This window comes from Amblyraja radiata, chromosome 7 (genome assembly GCF_010909765.2).
Source record: "Amblyraja radiata isolate CabotCenter1 chromosome 7, sAmbRad1.1.pri, whole genome shotgun sequence".
In the NCBI taxonomy this organism is placed as follows: domain Eukaryota; kingdom Metazoa; phylum Chordata; class Chondrichthyes; order Rajiformes; family Rajidae; genus Amblyraja; species Amblyraja radiata.
Genome location: NC_045962.1, coordinates 68,690,869 through 68,716,835, shown reverse-complemented (window position 1 = coordinate 68,716,835; position 25,967 = coordinate 68,690,869). Strand labels below are relative to the sequence as shown.

At 39.2% G+C, this 25,967-nt stretch overlaps 1 long non-coding RNA gene across 1 annotated transcript; it reads right to left on the bottom strand.

The window, feature by feature from the left end:
• Positions 1 to 252: 252 nt before the first annotated feature.
• LOC116975518 lies at positions 253 to 22,362 on the bottom strand. The gene is made up of 3 exons (XR_004412643.1): positions 22,243 to 22,362; positions 18,646 to 18,774; positions 253 to 740 (listed from the first exon to the last, which is right to left on the bottom strand). It is a non-coding gene; the product is annotated as an uncharacterized LOC116975518 (long non-coding RNA).
• Between the last annotated feature and the right edge of the window lie 3,605 nt (positions 22,363 to 25,967).

Below are 25,967 nucleotides of genomic sequence, written 5' to 3'. Positions count from 1 at the left end.
TTTGCCTTTCAATGCCATTTATCTATAAGGACAATGCCTACAGATGGTCAGAATGGCTAACTTCAAAAGTTTGACAAAAAGTGGTGGGTGAGATGCAGAACGTAGGAATACTGGATGAATTGAGTCATATTACCCTCGAGAGAAGGGACAAATATACTCTCTAGCTCTGAAATCCATTATAAATTCACATTGTTAATGGCAAAGGTTGAACTGTTCATTCTGAACAGATTCAAAAATGGTAGCTTCCCATTCTGAATTGCTGAGGTTTTATTAACAAAGGCACTCTTACTCTGAGATATCAAATCTCACTTTTATATATGACTGAATAGCATCCAAAACTCAGAGAGGTGAGAATATTTCCAACAGTTGGCATTGTGAATGGAAATATAATCATCAAAATGCAATAGTTATAAAGTTCACATTCAAACCCAGTTATTGGTCCATTTTCTGCCAGAAAACAGATTATCCATTAAGCAATACAACCTGCACTGCATATGGAATGCATTTTCTGATGGAAGCCCCATGGGTAATTTTCACAAAAAAAGCTTATGCAATGTTTGCAAAGTAGGCACAATCTCTGCACGCTGCTTTGCTTATACGGACATAGTTCAATCTGCAAACATTAACAGAGAGAGATTGTGGTGGAATGGTTTCTTCTTATTTGCTGCATCAAAATGGTTATCTAGAGTTCAGCCCTCTCACCGTTCGCAGCCCTCTTGCAGCAGGTCAGGACCGTTAATCTGCAGAGCAAGGAAAAGACCGTCACTTAGACAACAGCTAATAACCTGAATAATGGCTAAAACATTTACTTGAGCAAGAAGTCTGATCCTAGTCAAGCACTTTGTGCAATTCCTCACCACTTGTATGTCATATTTCAATAACATTCCAAATACCTAACAGGAACATTCTGAACGAAAGCTGACACTAGGGATGGATATTTTTTTTAATGTAATTTGTTGATTTACCCCTTTCTCCACTGCCCCCATCCATTTTCAAAGTTATACAAACAATGTGGTTGACTTGTAACTGCCTCCTCAGGTCAAGGACAGCTCTAAGTAGACTTTGAATGCTAGCACTGTCTGCATCCTGTGAACGAATAAATAAAGCAAAAGGAAGGCAGCCAATCTCCCTTGTACCAGTCCGACTTAACCAATCCTCATTGATAAAAAGCAGGATAAGAAACAAAGTGCTGAATAAAAGGCCTTTCATCCCACACAATATATTCTTGCCATTGTCTATGTGCCATCTGACTTAATAACATTTTTCAAATGACAGATCTCTGGCCATATTGTAGAACTGCTTTCTTCCCTTCCTACTCATTTCTAGAATGAGCAGGTAATTGAATTGCACTTATTTGTGCAGAGGTCCTGACAAGCATTGACAAGAGACTCAAATTATTTATTCTGTGATAATATGTCTCCACTTGAGGTAGTGAACCATAGAATCTTGGGGAGAAGCAATTCAGAAACAGGCCCTTTTGGCGCACTGAATCTACACTGGCCATCAACTACCCATTTACACTGATCGTACATTTATGCCATTTTTAATCTCCTCACACCCTCGTCAACTCCCTCCAGATTCTTCCTCTCGCGAACACACCAAGGACAATTTACAGTGTCCAATAATCTACCAACCCACAAATCTTTGGGAAGTGGGAGGAAACTGGAGCACCTGAAGGAAACCCACTTAACCACATGGAGACCATGCAAACTCCACGCAGCATCCAAGGCCGTGATTGTGGTCTTACACTCACAATGGAGTTTCACTTCAAGTGAGAAGGCAGTTTCAATGGAATAGCATATTTATAATGGGAGCACTTTTCAGTTGGAATAAATTACAAAATTAAGTCCCACCTGCGTCCTTTTGTTGAAATGAACTAACTACATTTGACATGAAGTGCAGTATATAAACAGACTGTCCTTTTAATAGTAGTTCAATATTTGTTGGCATAATTGAAGTGCTCTTCTTACGGTTTTTAATTCATAAGCCTGACTATTAGCATTTTCAAAAGCTTTGGATATAGGACTAAGCATTTGGAGCCCTATTTATTGCTGCATTGCAAATATTGTAAAATCGTGAATTGTCATAAACTGCAAGTCTGCAGGGGTTATGGTAGAGGACAGTGTTAGCCTTAGCAAATTTCTCCCGCTCTCTCTCTCCCTCTCTCCCTCTCTCCCTCTCTCCCTCTCTCCCTCTCTCCCTCTCTCCCTCTCTCCCTCTCTCCCTCTCTCTCTCCCTCTCCCTCTCTCTCTTTCTCTCCCCATAGATTTACATTGACAGAGACTTTAATTGTGGATGATCAGCCATGATCACATTGAATGGTGGTGCTGGCTCGAGGGGCCGAATAGCCTACTCCTGCACCTATTGCCTATTGTCTATAATTCCTTCACGGCATGTCAAAACCCTTCACTCATTCCTTCTTTCCAGAGATGCTGCCTGTCCCGCTGAGTTACTCCAGCATTTGTGTCTATCTTCGGTGTAAACCAGCATCAGCACTTCCTTCCTACACATGGCATGTTTGAGGTTGACTTTGATATATTTCTTATTATTGCGCTCCAACCTACTTTCATTTATTCAGCCTCCTCACCCCATTAATGGAGATACAGTTATCCACTGCCTGCAATGCCTGTCATTTTTTCGATATAAATGTTCATATTGAAAGCAAAATCATTCTACATGAAAATTTGTTCCAGGCAATTCTTATTTAATTCTTGATGGCTCCCTGTTGAGATTTATTTTGTCGGACAACATCGTGTCAGACCAATTAGCTGGAGTTTACATGGACATGTTCAATGTATCCGGTAGGCAGCGCGACTCTCGTCAGCAGCGGCCTCTGCAGTCCGTCTGCGTTTTTATTATTTTATGTCTATGTTTTTATGTAGTTTTTGTTATTTTTTGTTGGGGTATGTGTGTGGGGGGGTGGGGGTGGTGTGGGGGGGAGGGGGTAACTTTTAAATCTCTCCCTGCACGGGAGACCCGACCTTTTCTTTGTCGGGTCTCCGTTGTCGTTGGGGCTGCAACGAGGAGCGGCCTCCAACAGGAAGACCGGGGGCTGTGGTGCCGACTACTCACCTCACCGTCGCGGAGCTGGCCGAGTCCAGAGCGGGCGGAGCTGTGGTGGACGCTGCTGCGGCCCGACCCCCGGAAATTCGGTGGCTGCAACTGCGGGTTTAGCGGGCGGCACCGGGAGCCCGCGGGTCCCTGGAGGGAGACCGCTTTTCCGGGCTCCCGCAACAGCGACTTCTCCCGCCCGAGTTGCGGGATTGAAGAGCTCCTGGAGCGGGACTTACAGCACCGCCCCGCGCGGCTTGGAATGGCTGCGGGTCTTTGCGAGCGCGCGCCGGGGGCTCTAACACCAAGACCCGGTGTGCGACCTTGCATCCCCCGGCGTGGCTTTAATGGCCACGGGACAATTCGCCATCGCCCGCCGGGGGCTTTGACTTTGACTCTGACATCGGGGGGGGGGGGGGGGGGGGGAGTGCAGTGGAGAGAAAAGTTTTTTTGGCCTTCCATCACAGCAATGTGATGGATGTTTATGTAAATTATGTTGTGTCTTGGGTCTATTTGTTTGTAATGTATGGCTGCAGAAACGGCATTTCGTTTGGACCTCAAGGGGTCCAAATGACAATAAATTGAATTGTATTGAATTGTATTGTATTGTATTGTATTGTATCACTACTATGTTCCAACTGTCCCACCTGCTTTCATAAGGACATCCACAGAGTGCCCAAGAAGTGTAAAGTGACATTGTCTCAATGATCACCAACCGGTGGCACTCATGTCTATCATGATTAAGTGTTTTGAGAGGTTGGCTATGACGCTAATCATCTTCTGCCTCAGTAACGACCTAGAACAATTCAATTTCACTACTGTCACAACAGATTGACAGTGGATGCAATCTTGCTGGCTTTTTACTTCAGATGGTGAGGACACTCAGTATGCCACCAAATACACTTTCAAATTTCTACAGATGAACAGCGAAGAGTATACTGACTGATTGCCTCAAGCCCTGGTTTCGTACGTCAAACACTCAGGAATGAAAGAGGCTTTGCCACCGTTGAAAGGATCTAGAGGAACCAATGCCTCAGGAACCAATGCCTCTTAAGGGGTTGGACAAGCTAGATGCAGGAAGAGTGTTCCCGATGTTGGGGAAGTCCAGGACAAGGGGGTCACAGCTTAAGGATAGAGTGGAAATCCTTTAGGACCGAGATGAGAAAAACTTTTTTCACACAGAGAGTGGTGAATCTCTGGAACTCTCTGCCACAGAAGGTAGTTGAAGCCAGTTCATTGGCTATATTTAAGAGGGAGTTAGATGTGGCCCTTGTGGCTAAAGGGATCAGGGGGTATGGAGAGAAGGCAGGTACGGGATACTGAGTTGGATGATCAGCCATGATCATATTGAATGGCGGTGCAGGCTCGAAGGGCCGAATGGCCTACTCCTGCACCTATTTTCTATGTTTCTATGTTTCTAAGAAAGCAGCTAATATAATCAATGGCCCATACCACCCTGGCCATTCACAACCCTCACTGCTATCTTCAGGAAGAAGCCTCATGAGCACGAGAAATATTATCTCTAAGTTCAGCTCGAGCTTCTTTCCATCAACGAACAGGTTCTTGAACCACCCTGCACAACTTTACCACAGATTCAAACCACTGTGGACTTTAAAATGTTACACACTTTGATTTTTACTCTATCCTGGTCTGATTTACTTAGCATAACTATATTATGTATTTATTGCTGTTGTTTCGTCGAATGTGCCTTCAAAGCTGCTGCAAGTTACAATTTATTTGTTCCAGTTCATATCGGGTGTATGTGACAAATACATACTCTTGAAATCTTGAAATCTCTTACCAGTCAGGGAAGGGTTCAGGAAACTCCAGCAACTGGAAAAATAAAATGCTGAAGCTAAAAGATAAATATCTTGAAAAAAGATGAAACAGATGAAGTGGAAATGAATGAACTAAGTACAGGCTGTTCTTCACTGTTCCTAGGAAATGAGCTTGCCCCCAAAGCTCTCCTAAACCAGGGACTCCTTTACACCTTCCGGCCTTTGGATAATCCCTGGAATGACTTTCATGGTTCCTAAAGCATCTAACATCATAGTGCTGTATCATTGCCAACATCAAGAAATTAACACTCCAAGCCAGAGTGCTTTATACTTTTGGAATTGGATGGTCACCTTGCTTTATGTTCTTGAGGTTGTTGAAGGCTCTTGGAGAGTTATGGAATAGTCATTGCCCTGAGAGTGAACTCTGATTGTGGCCAGCTTTTGGCACTTTTTCTTTCAATTCAGCAGCCCCTGAACAAGTACCAAGCCATAGAAGCAAGTGTAGGATGACAATTTCAGAGTTTCATTCCACATTAATGCAACCTTGGAGAACTATTCAAGATGAAGTATCATGCAATAAAGCCACTATAAAGAAGCAATGTTTTTTGCAGTTGGTTTTGTTGTAATTCTCCAAAACTAGGATCGTGTTACTCATTCTGAGGGAGTTGCAAACAATGGATGATGGGGAAATGCCAAAGTGGTGAATATTACTGAGAAATGTCATCTACAAATGAAACAATGGGTGGGAAATGACACCAAAAAGTGGCGCTGAACTAAATTAAAAAATAAAATGATTTACGAAGGAGATTAGGGACTTTGAAAAACATGGCAATCTATAGAAAGGAATAACACCAGTGATGATGTTAAATTCCTTCAATAAAAATGCCTTCATGTCTGTGTGTATGTATGTTTCTGCATAAGCATACAAGCCTGCGTGCTTGTATCAAAATGTGGACCAAAATATCTATAATCTATTTTGGTGAAATATTAGAATAGAAAGGATAAGATTAACCCTCAGAAAATTTGCAACTCTCTTTACTAAAATGATTAAAAGCATTAGGTGTGGGTCTTTTGAAAGTAGTAGTTAATATTTTAATTTATTTTGACCTCAATATACTTAATTCCCTCCAGGTAAATAAACTGCTGTTTTAGACATGACAGCATAGCCACTACTTCAACCCCTCTGACTTATGCTGGCTAATTACTAATGGAAGAACACTCTGGTAGAATTGGAATATTACAAATTGTTGTAGTTGCAGTTGTAACTAAGGTGGCAAACTGCTTTAATCTTCATGCATTAGGCTAATGACACAGTATGGTGAGCCACTGATGAATCTGCCATCGATGCATTTGAAAAAGTAACTACTAAAGAAGGTTGTGGCATTTAGAAACTTCAAACAGTTGTCAGTCAGTGTGGATAATTTACTAAGTTTATTAACAGATCCTGCTCGTTCTGCAATAAAGAGATCAATGTGATTAGTTTTACAAAATACTCTGCCAGTTTGAGATGTGTGCGACATCGTTTTTATATTTAGTTGCTAGGCAATTACCAATCAACTTCAAACCAAAGCTTTTGACATCTGCAGTACATTCAGAAAGTATTCAGACCCCTTCACTTTTTCCACATTTTGTTACGTTACAGCCTTATTTTGAAATGGATTAAAAAAATTTTTTTATCATCAATCTATACACAATACCCCAGAATGAAGAAGCGAAAATAGCTGTTTAGAAATGTTTGCAAAGTAATTAAAAATAAATAACTGAAATATCACATTTACATAAGTATTCAGACCCTTTGCTATGACACTCAAAATTGAGCTTATGTTCATACTGTTTCCATTGATTATCTTTGAGATGTTTCTACAACATGATTGGATTCCACCAGTGGTAAATTAAATTGATTGGACATGATTTGAAAAGGCACACACCTGTCTATATAAGGTCCCACATGTCAGAGCAAAAACCAAGCCATGAAGACAAAGGAATTGTCCGTAAACCTCCGAGACAGGATTGTGTTGAGACACAGATCTGGGGAAGGGTATAAAACAATTTCTGCAGCATTGCAGGTCCCGAAGAGCACAGTGGCCTCCATCATTCTTAAATGGAAGAACATTGGAACCATCAGGACTCTTCATGGAGCTAGCCGCCTGGCCAAACTGAGCCATCGGGGGAGCATGGCCTTGGTCAAGGAGGTGACCAAGAACCCAATGGTCATTCTGACAGAGCTCCAGAGTTCCTCTGTGGAGATGGGAGAACCGTCTAGAAGGACAGTTATATCTGCAGCACTCCACCAATCAGGCCTTTATGGTAGAGTGGCCAGACGGAAGCCATTCCTCAGTAAAAGGCACATGACAGCCCACTTGGAGTTTGCCAAAAGGCACCAAAAGGACTCTCAGACCATGATAAACAAGGTTCTCTGGTCTGATGAAACCAAGATTGAACTATTTAGCTTGAATGCCAAGCATCATGTCTGGAGGAAACTAGGCACCGCTCATCATGGTGAAGCCTCATGCTGTGGGGATGTTTTTTTTTTTTAAATTTTTTTTTAATTTATTTATTATAAGTAAGTACAATACAGTGGTTCCTTTTTACAGGTTCCCAAAATTATGCTAACATATTACATTCTCTGTACAACTTCCTTTTTTTTTTTTTTAAAGAGAAAAGTAAGAAAGAAAGAGATAGTAAAGAATAGATTAAAGTCTAATGTGTGTGTGAATAAAAAGAGAGAAAGAGAGAGAGTGAAGAAAAGAAATAAGTAAGAAAGAGAAGCAGGAGGGAGGTTATCCAATCGCCACAAGGAGATGATTTTTTATATTCTTGATCATCTTTCACCCATACCTGAAACCTTTAATTTTTACGATACTGTTGCACCACATGAATCCAAGAAATCAATAAATGGAGACCAACTCGTTAAGAATTGGTCTTGTTTGTCTATTAGGAGGAGTCTCATTTCTTCCAAGTGTGCTGTGTCTAACATATTACTGATCCACATTTTAAATGTTGGTATAGTAGCATTTTTCCAAAATTTAAGTATAAGTGTGGGGATGTTTTTCAGCGCCAGAAAATGGGAGACTAGTCAATATCAAGGGAAAGATGAACGGAGCAAAGTACAGAGAGATCCTTGATGAAAACCTGCTCCAGAATGTTCTGGACCTCAGACTGGGGTGGAGATTCACCTCCAACAGGACAACAACCCTAAGCATACAGCCAAGACAACGCAGTAGTGGCTTTGTGACAAGTCTGTGAATGTCCTTGAGTGGCCCAGCCAGAGCCCAGATTTGTACCCGATCAAGCGTCTCTGAAGGGACCTGAAAATAGCTGTGCATCGATGCTCCCCATCCAACCTGACAGAGCTTGAGAGGATCTGCAGAGAAGAATGGGATAAATTACCCAAATACAGGTGTGCCAAGCTTGTAGCGTCATACCCAAGAAGACTTGAGGCTGTAATCTCTGTCAAAGGTGCCTCAACAAAGTACTGAGTAAAGGGTCTGAATACTTATGTAAATGTGATAATCAGTTATTTCTTAATTACTTTGCAAACATTTCTAAAAACCTGTTTTTGCTTTTCTATTATGGGGTATTGTGTGTAGATTGATGATTAATAAAAAAAAGAATTTAATTCATTTTAGAATAAGGCTGTAACGTAACAAAATGTGGAAAAAGTGAAGGGGTCTTGAATACCTTCTGAATGCACTGTACATACCTGCAATAGTTAGCTCTGCACTGTCTACCCTTTCAGTCTTCAATTTTTGGCCACATATTAATGTGCCAAAGGAAGCTCGCCACTTGCATCTCACTGAATAGGAGGGCAGCAAGGTGGCACAGCGGTAGAGTTCATGTCTTACAGTGCCAAAGACCCAGGATCGATCCTGACTATGGGTGCTCTCTGTACGGAATCTGTACATTCTCCCTGGCACCACATGGGTTTTCGCTGGGTGCTCCGGTTTCCTCCCACATTCCAAAGACGTACAGGTTTGTCTGTTAATTGGCCACTGCAAATAACATAGAGCTAGTGTGGGGGGTGATCGTTGGTCGGCGTGGACTCGACGGTCCGAAGGGGCCTGTTTCTATGCTGCACCTCCAAACTGAAATAAACTAAAACTAAGTCAAAGATGCCAGATCTGCTTGGTGGATACCATTCTCGAAGCCTAAAGCTTGTTGGTCAGAGCCCCAGTTCTGAGACCAAGTGTATTGTCCAGCTTATCATTTCTTTGCAATGCTGTATTACTGCTAAGGATTCCATCTTTCCACGCAGCAGTTAAACCAAATACTCATTCTTTTACTGAATCGTCATAGGGCCCATTACTGACACCTCAACAAGAACAGAGAGTCCTGCCGGTGTTATGGCCAATATTTTTCTTTCCGCTGCTACCACCAAAAACAGATGAGCTTGTCATTTCCTTCAATCCTTGCTTGTGGGATCCTTGCCGTATTAAAGACGCACTGCTGTATTTGTCCGACAGCAATTCGAATTGCGTTATGTGGTAACGTCAGCTGTATAATTATTTTTCAAATCCGAGCTGCAATGCTGTGTTCAGGCTTTGGTCTCTACATCTCAAAAACAACATGCTGAACACATAAGAACTTCCAGCGAATGTCACCAGAATGATTCCATGCATTAAAACATAATTGTGAATAATAATGGTAGAAATTTGGATGTTATTCCTCTGAGATCTGATCAATGGGTTTAGGCAGATAGCAGAGCTATTTGGGATTAGTGACCATAATTCTATTAGTTTTAGGTCATAAGTCATAAGGTCATAAGTGATAGGAGTTGAATTTGGCCATTAGGCCCATCAAGTCTACTCCGCCATTCAATCATGGCTGATCTTTCTCTCCCTCCTAACCCCATTCTCCTGCGTTTTCCCCATAACCTCTAACACCTCTACTGATCAAGAATCTATCTATCTCTGCTTTAAAAAATATCCACTGAAGTTTTTAAGTAATTATGGAGCAGGATAGGACTGCCTCACAAGTTAAGATCCTAAATTAGGGCAAGGCTGATTTTGGACATAATAACCGACAACCTGCAGAGGTCGATTGGGTGGTCTATATGTATGCTGGCAAGGTGACAGCTGGTACGTGGGAGGCTTATAAAAGTGAGACAGCAAGAGTACAGCGGCAACATATTCTTGTTGAGGTGAGGGTCAAGGCTGGCAAGTTTTGGAGAAAACCCACGTGGTCACGGGGAGTGTTATTATTCATTAATAACATGATATCCCCATGTCCTAGTCATTCAATTTCCTCAATTTTATTGTCACTATGGCTTCATATTTTGGTGTCCTTTTTTTCAATATCTCAGTGTTTCAGTGTCTATTATGCTCTGGTATTCTTGATAATCCAATACCATTATATTTGGGTGTCTTTGTGATTTAGTTTTCAGTGCTGTGCTGTTTTTGTGACCCATGTCTAAAAATGGTGCTACCCTGCACGACAATACTTGGAGTTTTGACCGGATGCACAGGTAAAAGGACATTTGATATAATTAGTTTTACTTGTCTGTGTGGTCCACAAGACATGTCTTATTCCTGGTTATCTCGATCAAGGTGTGCGCTAATATTAATCGTCTTACTCACTGAAGTCTGCACCCAAAGCATCTTGTCCACATAATTCAGCCTTTACCAGGGTGATAGATTTATAGCTGGCTTTGTGATCTCCTATTATTATTTTACTTTATTCATTGGTGTAATGTAATTGATCTCTTATCATTAGATCTTTATTCTGATTTTTAATTGTCAGTTATACGACCAAAGATTCTCTCTGTTATTGTAGCTATCTGTATTCGGTGCTCTCTGGTTGCAAAACCAGATGACAATAAAGAGAGTTTCTTGGTATATTTTATATATCTAAACCCTGTCCTAACTTCAAATGTTAAAAGTCCCCTTAGTCTGAGAGGTTACAAATGGAACAATTGCAACTTGGCTGGATTGCCACGTAACTGATATCATCCTTGTCACAAATCCAGTAAATCTCCTCTGCGACCACTCTGAATTATTGAAGCCCTTCCCCGAGTGTGGTGCCTAGAAATGTTGACAACGTTCTAGCCATGGCATTGTAGCTACACTTTCAATTTTGAAAAGTATCCTCGTGATAATCCCCACACCTCAATTGTGAGAGCAACAAATACCCCCTATTTGAATTTAATTAGTGGTTGCCATGTGAATAAAAGAAGACGAGATGAGGTGACAGTGTTGTGGTGAACTATGAGCATATGGATTAAAGATTTTAACACAACCCATCAAGGCTAACATTTAATTTTATCACTGACCATTCCTGGAAGCTTCTTGGAGGATTTATGCAGGAAAGAATTCTCAAATTGACATAATTCACCATCTTCTCGTGTATCAATTTCTTAATAGACTTGGGAGTGTAAGGCTGTCATTACTTAACATGAGTCATATACCTAGTGTTATTACATGTTATACTCCTGCCTGCTATTCTGCAATGCCGTTATACTAAATGCACCAACCTGCTAATAATTTCATTTTCTGCTTGAATATTTCCAAATTAAATTAATCAAATGAATGTGTTAAGTGCACTGATTGCTCTTAACACCTCAGCCTGTACTTCTGTGAAGGGCATTTCGATGAACTGGTTATAAAACGTGGTGACAGATGTGACAGTCTGTTAGGAACATGCACATCATCCGATGACTATTCACAGCCCTTAAAGGTTATTGACTTTTCAAGAAATCTTTACAAATCCGAAAGGAGTGATATGATAATACCAGATGCCAAACTGTTAAAATAATTTGCAAGAAATGATTTTGCAACAAGCTTTTATTAATGCTCAACATGGCACATCACAAAACTTTTCTGACCTATGTAAAGTCTGCAAGATTTATTGGGAAATTATTTCACCCACAATTAAAGGAAAATTAAAAAGTTGCATCTTAATAATCTGGCAGAATTTTGCACCAAATGCTCAAAGCAGGTTTGAAATGTGTTGCCTCTATTAAAAAACCCGACATCCATTAAAAGCAACTCTATACTCCTCCAGGAGTTTTACTTGTTGTTCATGCCATCAATTTAAAAGTTTATTATTCTTCTAAATACAATCTAATAAGGAAAATGAGAAACGGATTTTATTTCTTTAAACATTTTTCCAAGCAGATATTATTACACAATCTCCTAAAGTAGAGATCTGCCTGATCAGGGAGCTGCTGTCCATTTGAGACTACAGATGAACATTTACTTTCCTGCATTCACCAAGGCTGCTTGGCCTTAAAGAAATGAGTGACACAGTGGAAGAGCTGCTGCTTTACAGCTCCAGAGACCCAGGTTTAATCCCGACTTCGGGTGCTGTCTGTGTGGAGTTTGCACGTTCTCTCCGTGGCCGCGTGGGTTTCCTCTGGGTGCTCTGATTTCCTCCCACATTCCAAACTCATGCAGGTTTTTAGGTTAATTGGCTTCTGTAAATTGTGCCTAAGGTGTAGGATAGAACTAGTGTAAGGGTGATCGCTGGTCGGCATGGACTCGGTGGGCTGAAGGGCCTGTTTCCACACTGTACCTCTAAACTAAACTAAACATGTAAGAATTTACTGTGGTCTCCTTTCTATGTTTAAAAACAAAAGGGAAACTTTCAGTATAATGCCATGGACATTTCCAGCTTCATGCACCAAAATGCACTTCATCCACAGGCAAACTGCAATCTATTTAATCTGTTCACAGCCCCAGAGTCATTCTGATTTAATGAATTAGTCAACATGCACTGAACTTACTTTTTTTTTTTTTTAGCTCTTCCAACTGGTTAGGTCAATCAAATCAATTCCTCAGGAGACGTATATACAAGTATATGCAGTAGGAGAAATAAAAGTGAAATACTGTGCCATAAGTTTCAATAATGTATTTGAATGGCTAAGCTGTTAATAACAGTGACTATTCATATTGCAATTACATATGAATGAATATGTAATTAATGTGCATCAGCTCGAATTTATATTATTATCCACTGCCAACGTTGCATTTCCAACTTGCACAAATAAACAAAGAATATTTGAATTCTCCAGAGCAGCTGATTCCCAATGATACTGTTTTAGACTGTAGGAGTACAGGTTTGCACGTCAGATTTCTACTCACAATGAGTTTCTCATTTTGGGTATCATATCGATGTTGTATAGAAAAGAGATGATTTTATAAGGGGAGAAAGGACGACATCTTCATCAGGTAGAAAATAAAAAAGTAGAGACTGAGCGGTGGCCTTGGGTTACCAGAAGCAAGCACAATTCACTGAACAGACATTGAATCTAGGCGGATTTGATAAGAGGCGAGGTGACATTAACTTGAAATCACTATCTGCGTTGCTGCAACTGTTTACCATATATATTAATTATTTGGAAGAGGGAATTAGGAGCAACACTAGCAAGTTTGCAGATGACACAAAGCTGGGTGGCAGTGTGAACTGTGAAGAGGATGTTAGGAGGTTGCAGGGTGACCTGAACAGGTTGAGTGAGTGGGCAGATGCGTGGCACATGCAGTATAATATAGATAAATGTGAGGTTATCCATTTTGGCGGCAAAAACAAGGGGGCAGATTATTATCTCAATGGGGTTAGGTTAGGTAAGGGGGAGGTGCAGCGAGACCTCGGCGTCTTTATACACCGGTCATTGAAAGTTGGCTTACAGGTACAGCAGGCAGTGAAGAAAGCTAATGGAATGTTGACCTTCATAACAAGAGAATTTCAGTATAGGAGTAAAGAGGTTCTTCTGCAGTTGTATAGGGCTCTGGTGAGACCACATCTGGAGTATTGTGTACAGTTTTGGTCTCCTAATTTGAGGAAGGACATCCTTGTGATTGAGGCAGTGCAGCGTAGGTTCACGAGATTGATCCCTGGGATGGCAGGACTGTCATATGAGGAAAGATTGAAAAGACCAGGCTTGTATTCGCTGGAGTTTAGAAGGATGAGGGGGTTCTTATAGAAACATATAAAATTATAAAAGGACTGGACAAGCTAGATGCAGGAAAAATGTTCCCAATGTGGGGCGAGTCCAGAACCAGGGGCCACAGACTTAGAATAAAGGGGAGGTCATTTAAGACTGAGGTGAGAAAAAACTTTTTCACCCAGAAAGTTGTGAATTTATGGAATTCCCTGCCACAGAGGGCAGTGGAGGCCAAGTCACTGGATGGATTTACGAGAGAGTAAGATAGAGCTCTAGTGGCTTAGTGGGGTCAAGGGATATGGGGAGAAGGCAGGCATGGGTTATTGATAGGGGACGATCAGCTATGATCACAATGAATGGTGGTGCTGGCTCGAAGGGCCCAATGGCCTCCTCCCGCACCTATTTTCTATGTTTCTATGTTTCTATGATTTTCTAGCAATACTTGAGGAAAAGGAGGTGAGTTTAAAGTAGGCTGCTCCATACTTATTCCCGAACTGACATTGGCAGAAACAGATTAGCAGCTTTTTTTTTTATAGTTATGCTTTTAGTGGACCACGTTGTGTTTTAGTGTTTCAACATAAATGACTGTACTTCAAAATGAGTTGAGACCAGATTTGGAGTACTGCGCAGTTACAGCTATAAGAAGAATGTCATTACGTTTGAAATGGTGCCGAAGAGATTAATCTGGATGTTGCCTGGACTAGCAAGGTTGAGTTATAGGGATAGGCTGGGACTTTTTCTTTGGAACATAGGAGCCTTAGATTATTTTATTTTATTTTATTTAGTTTAGTTTAGAGATACAGCATGGAAATAGGCCCTTTGGCCCACCGAGTCCACGCTGACCAACGATCACCTGTACACTAGTTCCATGTTATTCCAGTTTGGCACCCACACTGAGGACAATCTACAGAAGCCAATTCACCTACAAACCTGCACGTCTTTGACATGTAAGGTGACCTTAGAGAGGTGCACAAGATCATGAGGGACATGAATAAAGTGAAAGCTCATAGTCCTTTTTTCCCCCAGGGTAGAGGGATTCTAAAACTAGAGGGCATAGGTTTATTATAAGAGGGAAGAGATTTAAGAGGGACCTTAGTAGCAATATTTTCATTCAGAGATTAATCCGTATCTGAAATGAACTGTCAGAGTAAGCTGTAGAAGTTGGACAAAACGACTTTCAAAGTACAGTACATTGAGCCACACAAATGGATAGGAATGATTTTGAAACATAGAAACATGGAAAATAGATGCAGAAGGAGGCCATTTGGCCCTTGGAGCCTGCATCGCTATTCATTGTGATCATGGTTGATCATCCACAGTCAGTAACCAGTGCTTGACTTCTCCCCATATCCCTTGATTGCGTTAGCCCCGAGAGATCAATCTAAAGGGCCTGTCCCACTTATGTGTCCTTGGCATGCAAATTATGCGGCCTCGTGATCATGTGGAGGCGCACTGGCATCATATGGTCACGTGGGGCCGGTCCCACTTAGAAGCGGGGAGGGGTATGTAGTTGTGCGCGACATCGCGCGGGGCTCCGAAATTGTTGTAGTGAACTAAATTTTTGCGCGCCAACGGCCTGTCACGGAACTGACGGCCAAAGTGGGACAGGCCCAAGAACCTGGCACGACGCAATGTCGCACCTTCAACAGCAGCAGAAGCAGGCAAACGATCGCTGAACTCGGCCTGGGGCTCACGGCCGTTGTGGTCCGGATCCGCCCCCACTTCTACTCCCAGATCGGGGCCAAGAAAATTGAAGATAGACACAAAATGCAGGAGTAACTCAGCAGGACCAGCAGCATCTCTGGAGAGAAGCAATGGGTGACGTTTCGGTTCAAGACCCTTCTTTTCAGACTGAAGAAGAGTCTCGACACGAAACGTCACCCATTGCTTCTCTCCAGAGATGCTGCCAGTCCCGCTGAGTTACTCCAGCTTTGTGTCCATCTTCAAAAGACGTTACGCGCTCCAGACGGCTGTGCAGTCGAATGAAGTCGCGCCCGACCTTCGCGGGACCGTCGGCCCTCAACGCGACCACGAAGTTGCATAATTTGCGTGCCAAGGACACATGTGGGACAGGCCCTTTACTCTCTTTTAAATTCATCCAATGAATTCTGTGGCAGATAATTCCACAAATTTGCAACATTCTGGATGAAAACGTTTTATTTCTCATCTCAGTTTTAAATGGCCTCCCCTTTATTCTTAGACTGTGGCCCCTGGTTCTGGATTCCCCCAAAATTGGGAACATTTGTCCTGCATCTAGCTTGTCCAGTTCTTTTATAATTTTATATGTTTTAATAAGATCCCCTCTCATCCATCTAAATTTCAGTGAATACAAGCCCAGTCTTTCCAATGTTTGCTCATATGACAGTCCCGCCATCCCGGGGATTAACCTTGTGTACCTACGCTGATCTGCCTCAATAGCAAGGATGTCCTTCCTCAAATTAGGAGACCAAAACTGCACACAATACTCCAGATGTGGTCTCACCAGAGACCACTGCAGAAGGACCTCTTTACTCCAATATTGAAATCCTCTCATTATGAAGGCCAACATGCCATTAGCTTTCTTAACTGCCTGCTGTACCTGCTTGTTTACTTTCAGTGACTGGTGTACAAGGACACCAAGGTTTTGTTACACTTCCCTCTTTCCTAATCTGATACAATAGACAATAGATGCAGGAGTAGGCCATTTGGCCCTTCGAGCCAGTACCACAATTCACAGTGATCATGGCTGATCATCCACAATCAGTACCCCGTTCCTGCCTTCTCCCCAAATCCCTTCACTCCTCTATCATTAAGAGATATATCTAACTCTCTCTTGAAAGACTCCAGAGAATTGGCCTCCACTGCCTTCTGAGGCAGAGAATTCCACAGATTAACAATTCTCTGTGTGAAAGTTTTTCCTCATCTAAATGGCTTACCCCTTATTCTTAAGGGGCCGTCTTAAGAATTTCCTTCTTAAGGAGGAAATTGGAGAACACAGTGGAAAGCTAAGTGGTCACAGGGAGAACCTGCAAACTCCACACAAACAGCACCTGAGGTCAGGATCAAACCCAGGTTTCTGGAGCTGTGAGGCAACAGGTCTACCAGCTAGGCCAAAGTGCTGTCCATTTTATTGTATCTTTTATTCTATTTTGTTATCTCAAAGTTTACCTTTTAATAACTTCAGTCTTAATTCTCTTTGCTTTACTGCGTAATGCTGTTTTATAAGTTCATTACAGATTAAAGGTATCCATTTTTATGTTTTATTAGGAAAATTACGATTTCTGATTTGCTGTTTGAAGAGAAATTCTTCATATTAAAAAAAATGTTTTCAAAGGACTTCAAAACATTGATATTTTTATTATTTAATGGATCCTTTCATTTTCTTCCTATGTATTTTATTTCCTGAAGCATTGATATAGGGCATTTCTGATCTAGATTCAAAGAGTAAGTTCCTTTGCATATGAATTCAGAGATGCACAGCAAATGAGCAAATATTGCCTTTGTGTAGGAACCCCACTGGAAGTGCTCTGCACGAAGGGCAAAAGGCTCACAATACAACATATAAAAATCGAGCATTACTGAGGCATTGACTGAGTCTCCAGACCTCCTGACCTTTATTTGGACTGAGGGTAACAAATGATGAACTTACAATTACAAGTGATCTCTGAACTCAAAGTTAATTTTGAATCTGATGTCAGCTGAAATGATGCAATTCACATTTACAATCTACAGATCACATCACATGAAGATCAATTGAATGTTAGATCTAATTATTCCTGAAAAATTCAATATTGAATATCATATCACCTGAAATGATTTAATTGAACTTTATCAATCATCCATGCATGTTTTGGTAAGATGTCGCAGTCCATTGCAAATTAATTACTTATGTAGGCAGTCAACGAACACATGGTAATACAAACTCAAACACAATAATTGCCTAACTACAATGTTGTGGGATAAACTTTGGCTACAAAGCTGTTCCTTTTTTTCCAGCAGTGCTACCCAAACAGACATGCAGGATTTTATTTGTCATCTCATTTGTAAAACAGCACTTCCAACCATGCAGCACACTCTCTGCACTGCACTCAAACATGCAAGGTTGAATCCACATTTTTCTGTGTTGGAGAGAAGAAGGTGGCCTTTAAGCCGAGCTAACAGTTAGCTGAAGCCCCTCAAACTCTGGCAAACTGATATTGGGGTGAAGTTATCACAGTATCCGTAAATCATGTAAAGCTCTTTCATTAATGAGTGATTACATGGATATTTAGGGACTCCACAAAGATAACCTGTGAAAAATATTAAATTGGTTGTTTGCAGTATTATGAAATCTGAATTCAGAAATGAATTGCACAAAATTAGATTCAGACATACATTTGCTCTGGATTTAGATCGAGTATTTTTTTTAGATTTATATGGTTGACCATGTTCTTAGGAAATAAAGCAACGCAGTAAGGAAGCATTAAACCACCAATGTATAGAATCGCTCTTAGAACAACCAAGCAAAAGAGTTGGCGTCCCTGGACAAAGAGGAAAATGCTAACTATAAGCTCGGATTTTTTCCAATGGGAAGAAAAATTAACCTTCTATCATGATCAAGATCTAAACAAAGCTGAAATACTACAAGTTTTGAATTGAATCAGATTAATATAAACAGACTTTAAATCTGCAAGCACCATTTGTCATTGACTGTTTACACAGCCACATGTGGAGGACACTATTCAATGTTCTAAAAATTACATTCTCAGCCAACTACAAACAATGAGAGCCAATCACAGTACTAGGACGGAGGTCACTGTGACTTAATTACCAATGGTCAACATTAGCATATAATTATCAAAGATTGATTATCAGAAATGTTTCATCAGTGCATCTCTGTAACACGAAGTAATTGAAACTCAAAAAATATTGTTGCTGATCTTTACTGTGATTTTCATTTTTAAATTAAAATGTAATTACCTGTACCTTGGCAACATCCTTATGGTCTGTTAATATCAGCCATATTAAGAGTTCAGTCTGAGGAAACGGCAACAATTAATTTGCATTGTTGGTCCTGTTCGCTCTACACAAGTGATCTTTGTCAATCTACTGAAAGAAAAAGTAAAAATTCATTTTGTACCATATTCTCATGGCATGCATTTTATTTGCTGTTGTGGAGTTGTAAATTCCTGCAAAGCATTTTTCTCCTAAAGTTTGAATATATTGCTAAGTTTGTAGCCAATATGGCAAAGCAGAAACAATAACAATGTGAAATGGTTTACATTTTGGAAACTATTCTGCTTCAGTTTGTAAAAAAAAAAGAACAAAATCATTTTACTAATATTTAACTGTGAATTCCAGACAAGCAAATATAGTTTTGAGGCAAACAAGCTGTCCCCTTATCGGGTTTTGACTGTATCACAAACAACATATTTCAAGGACATGTCAAGAACATTCAGCAAATGAAAATGTTAAAATGAACATAATAAATGTTGTAAATGTAACACAAATTTAGCAGTTAGTTGGCTAAACTACGCTGAACTGCTGGAAAGGTCGATACTGCTGCTGCAGAGCGCCTAATTTCTAATCTCTACCTTCATGAACAATAGCATTCACGAAAGAGAGATTCATGGATAAAGATATTGCAGTGCATATACTCATTAGCTGTTCTTTCATATATTAGGGACATGTTACTGTCCAGGACATTTTATTGTTCACATAAACAAGAGGTATGAAATATATGTGGTAAACAGACCTTCAAACGGCTGGTTTCTGATTCCATCTGGATAGTTATGAAGAACACAATGTTGTTATCAGGTACCGTCTTAAAAGCGCAGAACGTAAATTGAGGCTTTAGATTTGTTCTCATCATCATCTTATACTAGGCTAGAGGGGTTACATGCAGAAACCTAATGAAAGAGTCTTGCCCAAAATAACATTCTTGCCTTTTTCACTTTGCAGTTGTTGCTGCCCTCCTCTTATTCCCAGAACTTTTACTTCAGATTTTCACAAATGAAAACCCTATGCTTCCATTTCATACCCGAAGGTAGAAACAGGCTAAACATCATTTTAAACTATAATTTAAAACCATGTGTACAATTAGACAAAATAGTGATTTACTTAAAGAACGTCTTAACTTTGAAGACTTCACTGCAACCCCTCCCTTACCTCCCACATTTAAAATAATAGAATTGAAAGCTATTTTTTTTTCAAGGAAGTGTTTCTTTAATTCAAAATCTCCCTTATCAAAATTGATCACAAATCTTGGAAGTCAAATGCAATTCAACTGAAATGCTGCATCATTTGTTTCATTAAAGAAAGCTGTTTTAATGCACATGTGAAATAAGAGAACGTTTACTTGATACTTAGTTCCTCTTCACTCATAATTTACTTGTCCAACATTTTTGTTTTCACACCAACAACTCCAAGCAGACTATTCCAGATTTTTTTTCATATATATTTTTTGCTTTGGCTAAATGTAATTGAATATGATTTTCAAACCATTGTTTTTTTTTACAAATAATAGAACTATTTATTCCAGATAACACTGCTCCATTTGGTTATTAAATTAGATAACCTACACAAAACAACTAATGCAGAACAGCAATGGCTTCACAGAAAATTGCATCTTGATAAATGCATTATCTATAACTTTATACAATGAGCGTCATTAGTTTTGAAATTTCCACGTGCAATATTAAAACAAAACCAAAAAAAAAATCACTAGATACGAAACTGCAGCAAACTATGCTAACTGGCTTGGAAACAGCACACTTCATGCCTGGAATATTTATTTATGTTTTTCATGAAGCCTTATGTATTATAAAATACAAGAAATAAAACAGAAAGGGAAGATTGAATTACAGTTAGTGAAACAAAAAAAATGCATTTTGAGTTTAAACATTTCCAGTTGTGGTCATTTGTGCCTGAGAACATTATCAGAACTGAGAAATAAAACTTTTTTTTTCTAGGAAAAAAACAACCAGTAAAATTCCCATGTGAAAGCCATGCTATTTCTGTGACATGTACACATTGTATTTGTGCATTATGTGAACTCATGTTTCTGGAACTGTTTTAGATAACATAGCCTATTCATTCAAATTTTGTACAGGGCAAGAGCCTCTTAAAGCTAGATAAAACCATTTCCAAATCGCACACAAACAGCCAACTTTATCCATGTCTGCTCTTTAAGGTAGATTCTTATCTGTGTTTAAGGTCAACCCCTTTTCTTGAGCTCAGTATGTTCTTTTGGAAGGTTATCGTGGATATACTGTAAGTTTTGAAGAAGGAAAGAATAGAAGAGATCAGAATGCTTTCTGTAAGTCTGCAGTGTGAAGAAACACTTTTGGATTATTTCTCAACTGAACAGTAAAGTTGCAATTTTCAAGTATTTTGATTTACCGTTTAGTGACTTAATTGGAATTTTGTTCTATGCTATTAATATATGTCGGGATGTGTGGTTTATCATATACTCTGGCTTATTATCTCTTGAAAACCCAAGCTGAAAATGTTACAAAGAACATGTATACAAGAGCTTATCATGACAAGTTAGTAACTAAGTTCTTGGGACTTTTCCCTTTTCCATCATATATGAAAATATAGCAATGTTCTGTTATGGCACTTGTCCAATCAAGTGAATCAACTTTTGTTGTAAAGTCGTACTTGCTTATTTGAAACTAACAAGTTAAAGTATATGATGTATGTGCTGTAAAATTACTATGTTACTGTTCATTTGCTCCTAACCCAGAAGTAGCACTGATGATAAGGTATAACTCCTGGTTAATCAAACACCACTAATTACCAAGTGAAAGCTAAAGTATTTATTCGATTCATAGATACGGGAAATAAAATAATAAATATCAAGAGCAGATGAATGCAGGAAGTAATCCAATTTGTGATATCCAGAACACAATTATTTTTGTGGCACATTCTAAGATTTATTAAGTTGTTTAACTTCAATATCTTATCTCTTTACTTAATTTCCAATATTTTCTTTATCCGAATGTGTAATACATTTTAAATTGACTGCATGTTTGGAAGTTTGACCTGCATTTAAGTTTCCACAGAGGGGTAAATTATAAAACAAAACATGTCACATCACTACATTTTCTGGACAGTGACTAATTCTGGCTGTTAACTGATAGGCTTGGAATTCTGCAATGAGTAATTCACTAACTGAGTCCCTAAAGTTGTTCCACCATAGGCAGACTACATGTCAAGAGTGTGATTAATCTGATAAGAGGCTGATTACATACAAGAAACTCATGCAAATCCAGGTCAAAGCAAGCTCATTTTGCGCCAAGCTGCTGACGTTCACTTCAGGAACATCGCCCAAGTCTGCACTTCCCCTGCTCATCTGCCGCTGAAATTCTTATCTATGTTTTTTTTACCTCTAAACTTAACTATTCCATTGACCTCCTGGATAGCTTCCCTCATTAATTTAGTTGGCCAACCACCAATTTCTCAAGGGAAATTGATGATAAACCTAAGGTCATTCAAAACTTAACTCAAACCAAATTATTGCATTAGTTCAGGGCTTGGCAACATCTCTGAAGTAACATAATCACCCTTGTTTACCATCGACTCATCTGTCCGTATCTCTTTCAGCTCCTTCAGATGTCATGCTCCTCCATTCCTGGCCTCTTGAGCATTGTTAAATGTAGTTGTATTTCACTTTGTGGCCATTGTGGTAGTTACCAAGACAAATTCTGGAATTCCCTCCTATTATCTTCTGTCCATCGACTTTGCTTTCAACCAACCGGTCAGCCAAATATTTCACAATCTTTTGGTCATCTGCTGTAATATTTCCTTCTGCAAATCAAGGCCAAAATTTTAGCTTGAATATAAATAAAAGTTGATGTAATCGAATATCCATTCTCTCCACCACTGGATATTATCTGCAAGGCGCAACTCACCAAGGCTTCAATGACAACACTTCCCGAACCAATAGTCTTTCCCTTCCAGAAGCACAGATAACATGTGCATGAAAATACCTCCAAATGCAAGTTCCTCTTCATGGTATACAATTTCCTGTCCTGCAAATAGATCATGATTCCTCTATCACTGGAGAATCAATCTTGGAACTCTCAATATAACACCATTGCGGGATGAACGACATGGACTGCAAATTTCTAAGATGGTCGCCTACCATCAATTTCTCAAAAGACACTAGAGGACAAACAGGAATTTTTTTTAAATCTTGCCTATGGCAACCACATGGCATGAATGAATAAATGAAAAATGCTTTAATGGAAGAGGAAGAATGTTTAGCAATTCAAGAGATTCAAAGATAAAGTTTGATGTAAGATTGACAAAGATCAATGTGGTTCTTTGATTCGCTTGACTAAAAATATTCACTGACTTTGTTGGAAATGTAAAGGAAGGCAGCATAAGTGTTAAGAATGCTGAATAAAAATCCTTTTCCTGAATATTCCTGCAGATGAGACTTATTTTCAGTCTGCTACAGCAGCTAAAAAGGATATAAGCAGCACAGGGCAAACAGGCGTGTTTCCCTCAGAGCATGTTTCCTTATTATTGGTGTCAGCCTGACCAGTTTGTTACAAGAATCATCATCACAAGACATTTCTTCTTTGTTTCTTTCTGCCTTCAGTGAATATTTTCTATATTTAGCTCCAAATGATCAAAAGTGAATCCCTTAACTTGGTGCCACCCTGTTCAGTTCCACAGAGGAGCTCTGTATTTGAGAATTCTTTGATTTTGTTTAAAGAATTAAGTATCTGGGATTCATCTGGACGTAATTACTTAACATTCATGATACTTGGCCCTAGATTACTATTCTGTTTCACTGGGATTAACTCCTTCAAATCTGCTGTAAAATCATATTTTTTTCAAACTTGTTTTAAATAAGTTATTTTGAAAGCCAGCAGCACTGGCTGAATGGTAATTTGATGTGCTCCCCGTTTATTAAAATAACAAATATTCTGGGTGTTAAAAATACAACGGTGCTGACCAAATATTGAAACAAACCTAGGATCAAAATCATTATTAAAAGCAAAGGTATATTGTCAGTGTGAAGTACGAATTTTATTCTAATTAAATTGCATTGTTCATTAGAGCAGCCCCTGTCATCTATTGCGTATAGCAATCAGTTGCAGATGAAAAATATAATTCAGAATTAGTAAAACTGCCTTATGTTCATTAACACTGTTTGAAAAAGTGAAAATGTAATTGATGTACATGTTTAAATGATATAGGCAAGTTATTCTAGTTATTAAAAGAGTTACACTTACAGCAATCTCCCATCGCAGCTGATTATTAATCGAGTGTTTAAGAGGGTCTCGTCTTCCGAATATTTGCGCAAGGAATTAAACATCACCTTCTGGCATCCAACACTGAAATAGACTTTAGGTTTATGGTGAAAATCTGTAGTCTTTTACTCCTTTCCAGCAGGCAGTTTTTGCACGCAATTAATCAAAACATGAGATTACACACATGATTTAGTGACAGATGACAAATGTTGTAATAATCTCGTATAATACTTGTGTGGTTAATACAAATTTACAAATTATTAATCCTTTATGCATAACTTTAAAGCTCAAAGGGCAGACAATGGTTTAAAAAATATGTTTTGACTATTTTTTATAGTGTCAGCATTAGTGCATTAAATTAAAAAAATTAATAATTTCATTTTAAGGGTAAAGAAGCCCCAACTAAACTATACAGTCTATAACGGGCTTCATTTTTCAAGAAGTTTGCAAGGTAATTTTATGTTTAATGAGTTCATTTAAAAGGGTAATAATTCAGAAAATAAAGTTGACTTATTTTCCCTCAAAGTTTTTACCATTGTATACTTTGTACATGTAATTAAACATAACTCTGAATTTGTTACAAGTGATTTTGTGGCACATGTTTTCAACTGTTGAATAAAACAGTGGCTCTAACAGTCTTGTTGATTATCACATCTTGAAACAAACCGATCTGCACTTTCCGACGGATGTTGGGAGTTGTATAATGCTTGCACCAAGGAAAGCAACTAGAAAAAGAACGTACAGCAGAAAAATATATGGGCCTGCTTGTTTCTGTAATAACTCACAGCATGAATATATCGCTAGATTTCCTATATCATCTTTTTTTGGGGGGGGGTAAAAGGAAATTGCAAGACGTGACAACACACAGTCCCGGCAATCAATTTGTTTTATTTTTAAAAGGACGGTAACCTTGTCAGACGATACATGATGGAATGCGAGAAACTATGAAAAACAAAACGTTCTGTCAGAATGTTTCTGAGTAATTCCTTCCATGTAGAAGAGACAGCTTCTCTTAACTGGTTGATGTTTCCCTGCTGTTCTGTGTTAGCAAAAAACATCTGTCATAGGAACAAGAAAGAAACCTGTGGAAACTATACTTTTAAGAAGGAGTTTAGTCAGCGTAACAACCACACCTTCTCAGTTAGTCATTATTCTGGTCCAGTCATTAGAGGGACTGAGGGACATACATTAAATTGCAAGCCATTTGCAATTCAAAGCCCGAACCTGCATAAGGTACAAAAGGACAGAAGACATTTGTTTGGCAGAGCTTCCTAAAATCCCTAGTTTCCAAGTAATGAATACAGATACCAGAACATTTATTTCCATTAAAAACATTTCTGCAGGAAATACAGAATATGCACGTCTGACCCAAATGTACCACAAGTCAATTAAAACAGAAAATGGTGGAACTATTCAGCAGGTCAGGCAACATATATGGGGAAAGAAACAGAACTAAAGTTTCAGGTCCACGACCTCTTGATAGAAACTTCAAGTTCAACATATCCAGTTCAGCAAAGATTTTTGACAAAATCTTACAGTGAATGAAAAAGTAAAATAAATTTGTTGTAGGAAGATCTTGTTAAATAAAACTGTGAGGTAAAGTACAATTAATTTTATATGTTAGGATACTTGAGCTGAAATTAGAATTCTCAGAATTCTTGTAAAAAAGATGTTGTCTCAAAAGGAAGGAAATAGCAGAAAGCAAATGTCTTTAATTCCAATCATCTAAATGCTCTTCCGAATGGGTAAATTAAAGTTAATAGGTATGAAAGTTTGCATGCTGCAACTCACTGCCTTCTTCGCAGTTTGAAGATGGTTTAAGGCAGTGGATGAAAACAGAATATGCTGATAATCCTCAGCAGATCAGACAGCATCTGTGGAAAAAGAAGCATGTTTCAGGTCAAAGATCCTTCCTCAGATCTCTGACAAGGAGTCTTTGACCGGACAAATTAACTCATCCACAAAGCATCCATTAAGTCCATGACCAGCAGTAGCACCGAAACCAATAAATTGAATGGTTATAACCAATCATGT